Here is a 12,924-nt window from a genome sequence, read left to right as displayed (position 1 = left end):
AAAACCCCCCTGCTTGTTCGCATTAGCCACTACGAGGAAATCTTTCAAACCCGTAGTGAACTCGCCGGAGAGTCGGTTACCGTACATCCATTGCCGATTCATCTGCATTATTATAATATAAAATATATAATTAACCATCATGCATTTGTTAAACTAACTAGCTACAAACAATATAAATTAAACAATGAACTGCACACATGCATATTTTATCAATGACACATCAAAGGTTCATCAAGTTGCTAACCGCGATCGAGGAGTGTGGCTCCAACACTTCATGTCATGTTTGTTTCATGCTCTTGGGGCATTTCATCAAACACCTTATGTGCATAAGAGGAACCAAAAGCAAACCTACACCCACTTGTGAAGAGAATGGCTCCAAATGGCTAAGTGTTGGCTGCTGGATGGGTATATATAGGGGAGGGGCTTTAGTTGCGGTTGGCCTGGCAAACCGTGACTAAAGGTGCCCGAAGGCCTTTAGTCGCGGTTGTCCTGGCCAACCGCGACTAAAGACCCTCACGTGCGCCAGCTGGCCACCGAGCGCCCTGGGCCCAGGCCTTTGGTCGCGGTTCACCTCCAGAACCGCGACTAAAGGTCCCATTAGTCGCGGTTCCTACAGCTTCGCGACTTATGGGGCTGGACGGAAGCCTGTTTTTCCACCAGTGGTAATTATATTATCCCTATAGGTTGTGGTAAAAATTGGAAAAGGCTTCACAAAATTTGGAACATACACTCCTTAGAAAACCAAACCATCTCTAAGGAAGAATCGTGATTTTGAGAAGAAATGAGTCTGGTTTGAAAGCGGAGTGCTGGTTACTTTATCGTTTGACGTTGAAACTTTTTCTGGCTCAACATACATCATCAGATGTTCCATGCCAGAATTTGGCATTTTTTCCTGCTCCATTTGCTATATTTAATCCATTAAGCACACTTAAATATATTTAATACATTAAACACATTTATAATCCCTTTTCTTGCTGGTATTTTCCTGGGTTGAAGGAGTTGTATCCGGGGGTGCCAAGTGTGGAGCCCCTGTTAGAAAAAATAGCAATGAAAAAAAAATAAGAAAAGGGAAAATGTTTGTCGGGTGTCGTGCTATTTACACCTGCCAATGATTATTTGTCGAGTGTCCTCTGTTTACACTTGCCAAAGATGTTGTGTTTTGATTGGTCAACACAAGGTTCTCACGGAACACGCCTCATGGTCGTCTCTCTCTCTCTCTACCCCGCTTCCCATCTTGCACATTGCCGCCACCCCTCTCTCGCCTCCCATATCTCTCTTTCGTGTTCCTCACCTCTTTGGCATCGCCGTGTTGAGCGTCTAGCTAGCCTAAGGATGCATGTGGCAGCTAGCTTGCTACAGATTGATCTAGGGAATAGCTTGCTATGGATTGATCTAGAGACTAGCTTGCTAAGGATCCATCTGGCAGCTAGCTAGCCTAAAGATGCATCACGCTGGCATGGGTCACGTGTCTCCACCCATTGAAAGGATCAAGACGTCGACTAGGGGGTGGGGTGAATAGGAGATTACGAATTTTAGCTTAACTTCCAAAATTGGAGGTTGGTGCGGACCAAGTAAGCTCTCTAGAAATGCAGTCCATAGTTAGAACAACCTATATGGTAAGCAAGAAAGGAGGTATGCAAGAAAAAAATTAATTAGCAAGCAAAAACACACACAAAGCAACTAAAGGTGTGGGAACCAATAAACTACCAGTGAGTCGAGGACGTAGGTTTTATCTAGAAGTTCACACTCTTTGGGGAGTTCTAGTACCCTTTGGATAGGTGGGGAAGCCAAAGTTGCGGAGCACCAAGTGGCTCACCTTATTCTCCCTTTGAGCCACCGCCAATAGATGAGCCTCAAATCACTCGAGTTGGTCTTGAAGGCAACCGCCCAAACCTACGTCCTCCAAGCGGGGCACCAGTCCGGGTGGTGCGAGGCACACAGAGCGGTTCCCTTGCGGGCGGTTGGACCTGAGCAATGGCACGACGTTGTAGGTATCGGGTGGGAGTACATCAGCGGCAGCCTGGTGGAGACCAAGAAGACGACGAGCGGCGAGCATGCCGGCCACGGAGGCGAGCTCGACGCACTGAAGCAGTCATCTCCACCCAAACTGTTATGAAGTGAAGTGCACGGTCAATCCAGAGAAATGCATGGTATGGGTGAAAACCACTCCAAATCAAGTCTGAAACCACCTTAGGGGAGAATTGATCCGGTTTTACAGATTTGAGGGGCTGATTGATCCAGTATTAGAGTTGAGGGGGAAATTGGTCCATTGCAGAGGATTTCGGGGGGAAAATGATACTTTCCTCTAGAAGGATTGAGATGGCCCAGTGGATAGAGCATCCTGCTTCGGTCCTGGAGATCCAGGTTTGAAAAAAATATTGAAGATTTCTCAAAATTAAAAGAGTTACTACATGTACCCAAGGAGACACTTAATGAGAAATATCTCGGCATGCCATCGGATGTGGGCTCGTCACGGAATGGGGCCTTTAAATATCTCAAGGACCGTTTGTGGAACAAGATCCAAGGGTGGATAGAGAAAACCATGTCCACGGCAGGTAAAGAAGTGTTGGTCAAGTCTGTTGCGCAGGTTATCCCAGTTTTTTCAATGTCTTGCTTCAAATTGCCGCGGGGGCTATGTGAACACTTGAACATGCTAGTCCGCAAGTTTTGGTGGGGGAGTAGAGATGGCAAGCGAAAGCCAAACTGGGTATCCTGGAAGGATATGACGCAACCCAAAGATATGGGAGGATTAGGGTTTAAGGACTTCAAGCTTTTTAACCTAGCCTTGCTTGCTAGGCAGGCATGGCGGATTCTGCAAAATCCAGACGCTCTGAGCTCCCAAATCTTGAAAGGAGTTTACTTCCCAAATACAACAATACTAGAAGCCAACATCGGCAGCCACCCGAGCCAAATCTGGAGGGCAATAGTCGAAGGAAGAGATATATTGAAACAAGGTCTAATTAGAAGGATTGGCAATGGTGCAAGCACTAATATTTGGAATGATAATTGGATCCAAGGAGATGAATTCCTGAGACCTTATGGAAGCAGAGTTGCAAACCCCCCAGAAAATGTTTCTGAATTAATAGACGCTACGGTGGCGTGCTGGAATATTAACGGATCAAAGAAGTTCTTTTGCCCATAGATATACCTCATGTTCTTAGCATCCCGCTATGCACTATGAATCTTCCAGACTGCTGGTGCTGGAATTTTGAAAAGAATGGCGCCTTCTCAGTACGTTCCGCGTATAAGATGTTAATAGCAACAAAGCAAAGAAGAGAAGCATGGCTCGAAGGGACAGCAGGAGCTTCAAATATGCAGCAAGAAAAGAGTTTGTGGAAGTCCATATGGCATGTCAGCATCCCGGGGAAAATAAGGATGTTCCTATGGCGACTTGCGAGGCACTCATTACCCACGGAGGATGTCAGGGAACATCAAAACATGGCGACTTCAAGTTCGTGCGGATTGTGTGGTGCACATGATTCTTGGAGGCACTCTCTTCTGGACTGCTCTATGTCCAGCTGCATCTGGGCACTGGCGGATGAGGAGTTAGCGGACCAGTTGATGGAATCAAGCGAGCTGAGCGCTAAACAGTGGCTGTTTTCATTAATACGATCATTATCGCATGAGGCTTTTGTGAAACTGGCGGTAACACTGTGGGCAACATGGATAGCGCGGAGAAAGGCAATTCATGAAGGCATTTTCTAGAGCCCCCACGCGACCCACGCATTCATTAATCGCTATCTAGTTGAGCTGGAGATAGTCAAAGAGCAATAACATGCAACACCGAGAGCAGCAGCACCCAGGACAGCAGCAACAGGCAGTGTAAGGCCAATGGCACCGCTGACAGGATTCGTCAAAATCCATGTCGACGCAGGGGTATCTAAACGCTATGGAAGAGGGGCGGCGGTGGCTGTCTGTCGTGATGAACGGGGAAATTACCTGGGAAGCTCAGCATTGGTGATTGAAGGGATGCAGGACATAGCGATTCTTGAATGCATGGCATGTAGAGAAGCCTTATCACTTGCAGAGCAATCATGTCTTCTCAAAATAACATGGCCAAAGAAAGTTATCCCTACAAAATCATATAGTCTGGCTATGCTCCATCTTCCCCACACAAAGTATTTAAATCATGCACAACCCCGATGACAAGCCAAGCAATTGTTTCATACTTTAACATTTTCAAAACTTTTTCAATCTTCACGCAATACATGAGTGTGAGCCATGGATATAGCACTATATGTGGAATAGAATGGTGGTTGTGGAGAAGACAAAAGGAGGGAAGATAGTCTCACATCAACTAGGCGTATCAACGGGCTATGGAGATGCCCATCAATAGATATCAATGTGAGTGAGTAGGGATTGCCATGCGACGGATGCACTAGAGCTATAAGTATATGAAAGCTCAACAAAAGAAACTAAGTGGGTGTGCATCCAACTCGCTTGCTCATGAAGACCTAGGGCATTTTGAGGAAGCCCATCATTGAAATATACAAGCCAAGTTCTATAATGAAAAATTCCCACTAGTAAATTAAAATGACAAAATGAGAGACTCTCTATCATGAAGATCCTGGTGCTACTTTGAAGCACAAGTGTGGGTCCCACGTGATGAAAAAATAATAGTGGCTATGGTAAAAAAAATTCAACATATTTTAGTTCCATACATTTATATCAAACTTGTTTTCTAGATTTTTTTCCAGATTTACAACAATAAATGAAGAAGAAATTCATGTGAGAGCCGGTCGTCGGGTTTTACTGAGAGTAGGGAGCATGATCCACGTGACACGAGGTATCCACCGTCGAATCTAGTAGGAAAGTTGGGATCTGATGGAGAGGGATGATCAATCCGTGGGAGGTCAAGAGTGACCAATAAAGTGAGGCCACTTGGCATCGTTGGATGGATAACTAGCGCCAAACCCAACCCACCTCGCCGCTTCCATCTTTTGGCACCGAGATATTGGACCGCACCCGCGCTTTCATGAATATTTGGTTCAATCAAGCGAAAGTGTGGGAATTCTCCCACCCTCTCTGAAAGATTTGGTTCAAAAGATGAATGTGAAAAAGTATCCAACACAACCAACCAACCAACCAAAAACAATCTCTTTGGCCCAAATGGAAACCCAATCCGCCGCTTCCTTCTCTTCTGTCTTCCTCCTCGCCTCATCTCCCCTCGATTCAATCCGCCGCCGCCGCCGCCGACCTCCTCTCCCCACCCCACTAGCGACCTCCCGCCTCCGCCACCGCCCTGCACCGCGCCGCTGGCGCCCCCAACCTTCTCCTCTCCCCCCCTCTCTTCTTTCTCGGAGGGAAGCCCTAGATCCACAGGCCGCGGCAACCACCGCTACCGCGTCCTCCTCCTTCCACCCCTCCTAGCCACCCACCGCGTCCAACCTCCACGGCTCTCCGTCTCTCGCTCCCCGCGCCCGAAACCCTAGCCTGCGGCCATGGCGACCGAGCTCGGGATCCCTCTCCTTCAAGACCTCGACAAGGGACGAGTATGCATCTTCTCTCTCTCTCTCTCTCTCTCTCTCTCTCTCTCTCTCTCTCTCTCTCTGATGTCTCATCTTCTCTAAGAAGGCACGCAGCAGACTATAGTGCACAGGTGCGGCGGCGCAAGGCCGCGACCCCCGAGGACGCGGATGTGCAGGAGCACACGCGGGTGCAGCAAGGCGCACACGAGGGAGCAGCAAGGAGAAGCGGTGACCACGCCAAACAACACCGCGTTCATGGTAATCTTCTCGCTCCACTTCCTGTACCCTGTTCACGGCTTCCTGCAAACCATATATTTCCTGTGGTAACCAACTGGTGCAGAGATTTATAGAGATGGCTAATCTCGTTGGTTAGTTGGTGGCAGTAAAAAAACCGGACCTTTCCTCATCGTTTAGACAATCGACATGACCTGTAGATATATATGCGTGCTATTTCGTAATTTTGTTTCATTTGCCAAATAAGTCAGGTGCAAGTCAGCGAGGCTGCAAGGCTGTGGCCCGCGAGACCGAGCGCGCCGATGTGCAAGAGTACTGCAGCGCGCATGATCTGGAGCACGACGGCACGGAGAGGTGCAACAAGGTGAGGGGGCAACCATGCCAAACAACAGCCAGCGTTCAGGTAATGTTCTCGTCCTTTCTGTATGTGGATGTGCACCATGTGCGGGTCTTCCTGTATGTGGATGTGCACCATGTGCTGGTCTTCCTGTTGGTGGATGAGCAGTATGTATTTCCTAGCTAGAGTTGTAGTGGTAACCAACTGGATCATCGACTTATAAAGATAGGTAATTTCATTGGTGGCAGTTAAAAAATGGACCTTTCAACATCGTTTGGACAAATGACATGACCTGTAGATATATGCATGTTAATCAGTATTTTTGTTTCATTTATCAAATAAGTCAGATTTCATTTTCAAGCTTATTCAAGAGGACAGTGAATGACTAAGATTCATTTGGACAGCAGGTCTATCTTATTCCCCCAAAGAAGAAGATAGTAGAAAACTCAAGTTAGATTGGCAGTGAGCTCTAGATGGGTCCGTATGCTCATCTCTCTGGTCGTGTACAAGACACCGCAGATGGGGATTGCTCTTGTAGTCCATTCCCACCTGGCCACTGTGAGATACCTTTCTCCTCTCTTAGCTGCACTATCCGCTTGCGCTTGGTTTGATTCCATTCGATTTGCTCATCTCCCCTTTCCCTGATGTTGTGCGGTTTTCTTCCTCATGCAGGTCAGGTAGGAGGAGACAGACTGACGTGTGGTGCGTGCGCCGCACCAGCGAGTCCATCTCCTACTTCAACTGTGATGGTGAGTCTCTCTTGTGGTCCTCCCTCTCTTTTCTCTCCATCCGAGAGCAAAAATGCATTTGAGTTTTCAGTCTGCTCTGTTGTGTGTGTGTGATTAAGAGAGACGGAGGGAGACGCAGAGCTACGAAATGTTCCCTGCTGTTTGTAACTTCTAAGGATGTTAGCCTTTCTTCGTCTTCTGTGGATGTCATGAATCAACAAAGTTTTACTTCTATATCTAGAGATTCATGGTTGTGCTAGTAGTAAGTAGTTCAGTCTGTGTGATATAATGTTAAGGAGTAGGCCTTTTGTAGATGAACTCCGTTTTTTTGCGCGCTGTGGCTGGATGTAAACATATGGCATTGTGAATATGTACTGTACGTGCCTATTTCAGAGGGCGAAGCCGGTCATCATTGACCTTGGCAAATCCGTGCTGCAGTTTTTTTGTGTGTGTGTGTATGAAGAGAGAGAGAGAGAGAGAGAGAGAGAGAGAGAGAGGTCTGCTATGTATGTGCTTTAATTTACGCCATCGAGTTGAATCGTGTAATTTCTGATGCTTTATATGAACAACCGTTGTTTGTCTTCTATCTTTACCTGATAGTGTTCATTGTGACGGAATAGAATGCATTGACTAGCATATAAAGTATATAAAGGAATTCATTTACCTGATAGTGTTCGTAATGTGCCTGGAAATTTTATCCTTTGAAGAAGCAAGTTGCATCCTACCTTGTGCTCATGCCCAACTGTTTATTACATGGAAGAGAAAGATAAGATGCCTACCTGATAGTCTTCCTAGAGTAAAATTGCCATTTCCTGCTTGTGGCATTGTTAGCAAGTTCTGCAAGCCTCAGATGATAAGACGACTTTCATCAGTGCTTGTGACCACATAGGTGGATTTAGTTCAACCTCCAAGTTATAGTTTCTTCAGGAAAACATTCTTTGTTGGTTTTCTTGTGTAGGATAGTTCTTGCTTACTCATTGTGATCTCAAGGGGTTCCATAGTTCAATCTGGAATCAGCCCTGAATATGTCAATGCAACATGCTTTAGCTTTAGTTAAGCCCTTTTAGTGTTGAATATATTGGTGGGAGTTTTCATATCTTTATTACAATTTCGTAGAAGCAAAATAGTTCTCGACTAGAGCAATTTCCAGCACTTTGGCCACACCTAAATATATATACCACGGAAGAAGAAAATGGTGGAATTCAAAGGACAGCATGTCTACCTGATACAATCTTCCTAAAGTGATACTTTCATTTCCTGCTTGTGGTGTCATTACGAAGTTCTGCAAGTCTGAGATGAGAAAACATACATGATGAAGTTGTTATGATGTTCCTTCCAAAGATGTTTGTATAGTTTAGTAACTCTCGTTTACATCTAGGAGTAGCACTTTCAGTTTTTATCCTTACGGTCCACTGCTTGGAGTATGTCTACTTGTTTGGTTCACTTTAAGTCTAGAATAAAAGCTTTACGGAAAAAAGGCTGAAAGTATGACACTGGGACCAACCAACTAGTATGTTATGGACTCTTAAAAATGTTATATCTAACATATCAGTAACTTAACTGCTGCATTCTAAAAATTCTTCACTTTCAGCCATAAAGTTTTGGATTGATTACTATTTACTGGATCACTTTGTCACTGCAAGAATGATGAACTAGGATGATGTAAACTGTAACATGCTTTCCTTGGATTCAACTGGCGATAAGCATCAAACTTGAATGCCTTTTTTGTATCTTTATTAAAAATTTGTTGAAGAAAAATACTTCTCGATTAGAGCAATTTCCAACACTTTGGCCAAACCTAACTTTATATGCCACGTCAGAAGAGAATGGTGGCATTCAAGGACAACATGTCTACCTGATACAATATTCCTAAAGTAAAGCTTTGATTTCCTTCTTGTGGTATCATTCCTGCTGCTTATTATTTACTGGATCACTTTGTCACTTTCTCAATTGTTGAATTACATCATGGGCCAAGAAGGGCCTTGTTTAGGTGTTTGTAATATCCATTTTGTTTGTGCTGGTGTTCCTGTTGTTGGTGGATGTGCAATATATATTTCCTAGCTAGAGTTGCAATGGTAACCCACTGGACCATAGATTTCTAGAGATAGGTAATTTCGTTGGTGGCAGTTAAAAGATGGACCTTTCCTCATTGTTTGGACAAATGGCATGACCTGTACGATATATGCATATTAAACAGTAATTTTGTTTCATTTACCAAATAAGTCAGATTCATTCTTGAATCTTATTCAAGAGGACAGTGAATGATTAAGATTCATTTGCGCAGTAGGTCTATCTTTTTCCCCCAAAAAAGAAAGATATTATAAAAATCAAGTTAGATTGGCAGTGAGCTCTAGATGGGGCTGTGCGCTCTTCCATCCGGTGCCGTACAAGACACCGCAGATGGGGATTGTTGTTGTAGTCCATTCCCACCTGGCCACTGAGAGGTACCTGTCTCTCTCTGAGTTGCACTGTCCGCTTGCGCTTGGTTTGATTCCATTCGATTTGCTCATCTCCCCTTTCCCTGATGTTGTGCGGTTTTCTTCCTCATGCAGGTCAGGTAGGATGAGACAGACTGACGTGTGGTGCACGCCCCGCACCAGCGAGTCCATCTCGTACTTCAACTGCAATGGTGAGTCTCACTTGCTGTCTTCCCTCTCTTTTCTCCTCTTTTAGCAAAAATGAATTTTAGGGTTGTGTTTGTGTGTGTGTGTGAGAGAGAGAGAGAGAGAGTTGCCTTGTGATTTGATTCCAGTTAAATCTGCTATGTATGTGCTTTAATTTACGTCGACGAACTTCTGAGGCTGGAGATGAACAACCTTTGATTTTCAACTGTCTTTACCAACCCTGCCTAACATATGTGCTTTCACTGCTTATTTGTGGATCTGAAAGTTTTCCTTTGATTAAATGGCGTTAGTTGTAACGGAATAAAATGTTATTCAGCTTTAAGTACATAATAAAGGAATAAATTTACCTGATAGTGTTTGTAATGTGCATGAAAAGTTTATCCTCTGAAGAAGCAAGTTGCATCCTGCCCTGTCCACATGCCCAATTGTTTATTGTATGGAAGAAAATGATAAGATGCCTACCCGGTAGTGTTCATAGAGTAAAATTTTCATTGCCTGCTTGTGGTACTGTAAGCAAGTGCTGGAAGTCTCAAATGATAAGACAACTTCGTTAGTGTTTGTTACAACACAAGTGGATTTGCTTAATCTTCCATTTATGGTTTCTTGAAGTGAACATTCCTTGTCTGTATTCTTGTGCATGAAAATTCTTTGCTTATTCATTTTGAACTCAAGGGTTTCTCAGTTTAGTCTGGAATTCAACCCTGGATATGCCAGTGCAATACGCCTTAGCGTTAATCGAGGGCCTTCTTGTATTGAATATATCGGTGGAAGTTTTGTATTTTTATTGATTTCTGTAGAAGCAAAATACTTATTGATTAAAGAAATTTCCAGCTCTTTGGCCACTCCCACGTCCCAACTTTGTGCTTGGAGTATGTCTACTTGTTTAAATGGTTTGCTTTAAGTCTTGAATAAAAGCTTTAGGAAAAAAAGGCTGAAAGTGGGACACTGGAACCAACCAGCTAGTCTATTACGGATTCTTCAAAATGTTATACTGTGTGTCTATATAGTGTGCTAACTAATAATTCTTCACTTTTAGCCAATAGCGTATTGAATTGATTACTATTTATTGGATCACCTTTTCACTTTCTCAACTCCTGAAATTGTCACTGCAAGAATGATGAACTATGATGATGTATACTGTAACATGCTTTCCCTAGATTCACCTGACGATAAGCATCAAACTTGAATGCCCTTTGTGTGATATACATTATACATTTGTACGCAATCCTAGAGTTAGAATCTGAAACATATAACACCTAGTTTTTTATGTACTAAGGACAACAATTTCTGCAGTTTTCTGAAACATAGCATGTGTTGCCTAAATTTGATTTCCTATGTCCTGGCTTACGCAGATCAGCTTAACTAGCCTACATGGTTATCCACGAGAGGCGCGTAGCAGCCATACGGAGGCGGAGATGGCGAACGCTAGTCGCACCGGGTCGCCGACCGCGCCCCTGCTGCTCTTCCCCGATATGCGGCTCGGCTCTCCCTTCGCCTCTGGTGGACAGAACCAACTCCAGCGTAGGTAAGCTCATTTTCGTTCCTCTCTACCCTGCTCCCTCTAATGCCCTCCTATGTTAAGCAAGAATGAGTCGTTCTTGCTCATCTTCAGAACCTTACAGGGGTCTGTGCCGAATGCTTCTTCCAGAACAATGAAACCCATGTCCACACCTAACTTTATATGCCACGGAAGAAGATAATGATGGCATTCAAAGGACAACATGTCTACCTAATACAATATTCTTAAAGTTAAAATTTCATTTCCTGCTTGTGGCATCGTTAGGAAGTTCTACAAGTCTCAAATGAGAAAACATCCATGCTGAATTTGTTTTGATGTTCCTTTCAAAGATGTTTGCCTGGTTTAATAACCCTCATTTATGTCTAGTTGGAGTAGCACTTTCAGTTTTTCTCCTTGGGGTTCAAGTGCTTGGAGTATGTTGACTTGTTTAAATGGTTTGCTGCAAGTCTTGAATAAAAGCTTTAGGAAGAAAAGGCTGAAAGCGGGACACTGGGGCCAACACAACTAGTCTTCCATGAACTCCTAAAAATCTTATCCTGTGTGTCCACTTTGTACTAGCATATAAGTGACTTAACTGCTGCATACTAAAAATTCTTCACTTTCAGGCATTCGGTTTTGAATTAATTACTACTTACTGGATCACTTTATCACTTTCTCAACTGCTGAAATTGTCACTGCAAGAATAATGAACTATGATGATGTAAACTGTAACATGATTTCCTTGGATTCAACTGACAATAAGCATCAAACTTGAGTGCCCTTTTTATGATACATTATACATTTGTATGCAATCCTTGAGTTAGAATCTGAAACATATACCACCTTTTTTGTTGTGTGCTAAGGATAACCATTTGTGCAGTTTTTTATGAAACACTGCATGTGTTCTTGGCTAACTCTCATTTTCTATGTCCTGGCTTACATAGATCAACTTAATTAGCCAACTTGGTTTCTCGCACCAACTAGGGCACCTGCAATCACCAAGGTCCTAAAGCCATATGTTCTGAAGATGCACTTCTAAAGCAACTTTGCGGCCATGCCAAACACCAGTTTTGTCATTATGTCGGCCACGGGGCTATGCGCTCTTTCGTCTGGTGTCGTACAAGACACCGCAGATGGGGACTGCTGTCTTCGTCCATTCCCACCTGGCCTCTGAGGTAGGTACCTTTCTCTCTCTCCGAGCTGCACTACCCCCTTGCCCAGTTGTATCTTTCATTGAGCCCATGATAGTGGAACACGAAATGTTGCTGGTCTTTTTTACCGATATATACACTTTCCTCGACAGTTGCTCCCATAGATTTAGCAATCTGGTAGAACTGAACTTCCATTTATGTGATCTATTAGATGGTTCAGTTATGTGATGATGAACTAGGCTTTACTCTGGTGGTCTCAACTTGGTTAAGTTGGTCCGATTCGTGATGTCTAGGATCGGCTGTAGAGGATGACCGGCTATGAAAATTCGACATTAAAGTAATAAAGAGAAGAAAATGAACTGCCATAGTAAACTAACGTAGTATACTATGAATATTTGATGTTATTATACATTCCAGTAGGATTCTGTCTTTATGTGCTTATTTGAACTATAATTAGAGTTATCAAATATTTCTACACACCATAAAAAGAACCTTAGCCTCTTGGGGCTTGAATTAGATGTAGAGGTCCAGGTCTAGCTAAGCCTTTTGGGACTGACAAGGCAGGTTGCTTTTGAGGCTTGCTCATTTTTATTTTTCTCAGTTTAGGACCAGAGGTTATTTTTCAGTAGAATACCATGAATGCCGGTTTCTATTGATTTAATGTGAATTGGCCAAGTACTATTTTTTCCACTTGTTATGATCAGGTTTTACAAAATTTGGAGTTTATACAATTCATTAGGTTGTCTGTACTAAATTACCACCCTGAAGATTTGTTTTTTGTGTTGTCCTTGTGTAGGATTTGGTACAACATGATCACCTATGCAGAGGAGAAGAGGTTCATTATGCCAGGCAAGGTGCGCGGTGGTAGGCTCAGTCTTCGGCCT

The 12,924-nt window shown here is 43.7% G+C and overlaps 2 non-coding genes and 2 pseudogenes across 2 annotated transcripts; all 4 read left to right on the top strand.

Annotated features, from left to right (window-relative positions):
* Positions 1–7,521: 7,521 nt before the first annotated feature.
* On the top strand, positions 7,522–7,633 carry LOC123095393 (uncharacterized; annotated as a pseudogene).
* A 327-nt stretch (positions 7,634–7,960) lies between these two features.
* LOC123095380 (small nucleolar RNA snoR104) lies at positions 7,961–8,078 on the top strand. The gene has a single exon (XR_006446235.1). It is a non-coding gene; the product is annotated as a small nucleolar RNA snoR104 (small nucleolar RNA).
* Positions 8,079–9,828: 1,750 nt separating this feature from the next.
* Positions 9,829–9,940, top strand: LOC123095409 (uncharacterized; annotated as a pseudogene).
* Positions 9,941–11,090: 1,150 nt separating this feature from the next.
* Positions 11,091–11,209, top strand: LOC123095387 (small nucleolar RNA snoR104). Its single transcript, XR_006446241.1, has one exon. It is a non-coding gene; the product is annotated as a small nucleolar RNA snoR104 (small nucleolar RNA).
* The last annotated feature ends 1,715 nt before the right edge of the window (positions 11,210–12,924 follow it).

This window comes from Triticum aestivum, chromosome 4B (genome assembly GCF_018294505.1).
Source record: "Triticum aestivum cultivar Chinese Spring chromosome 4B, IWGSC CS RefSeq v2.1, whole genome shotgun sequence".
Classification (NCBI taxonomy): Eukaryota; Viridiplantae; Streptophyta; class Magnoliopsida; order Poales; family Poaceae; genus Triticum; species Triticum aestivum.
The sequence above is the reverse complement of the archived record's forward strand: the minus strand, read 5'-3'. Positions and strand labels throughout refer to the sequence as shown.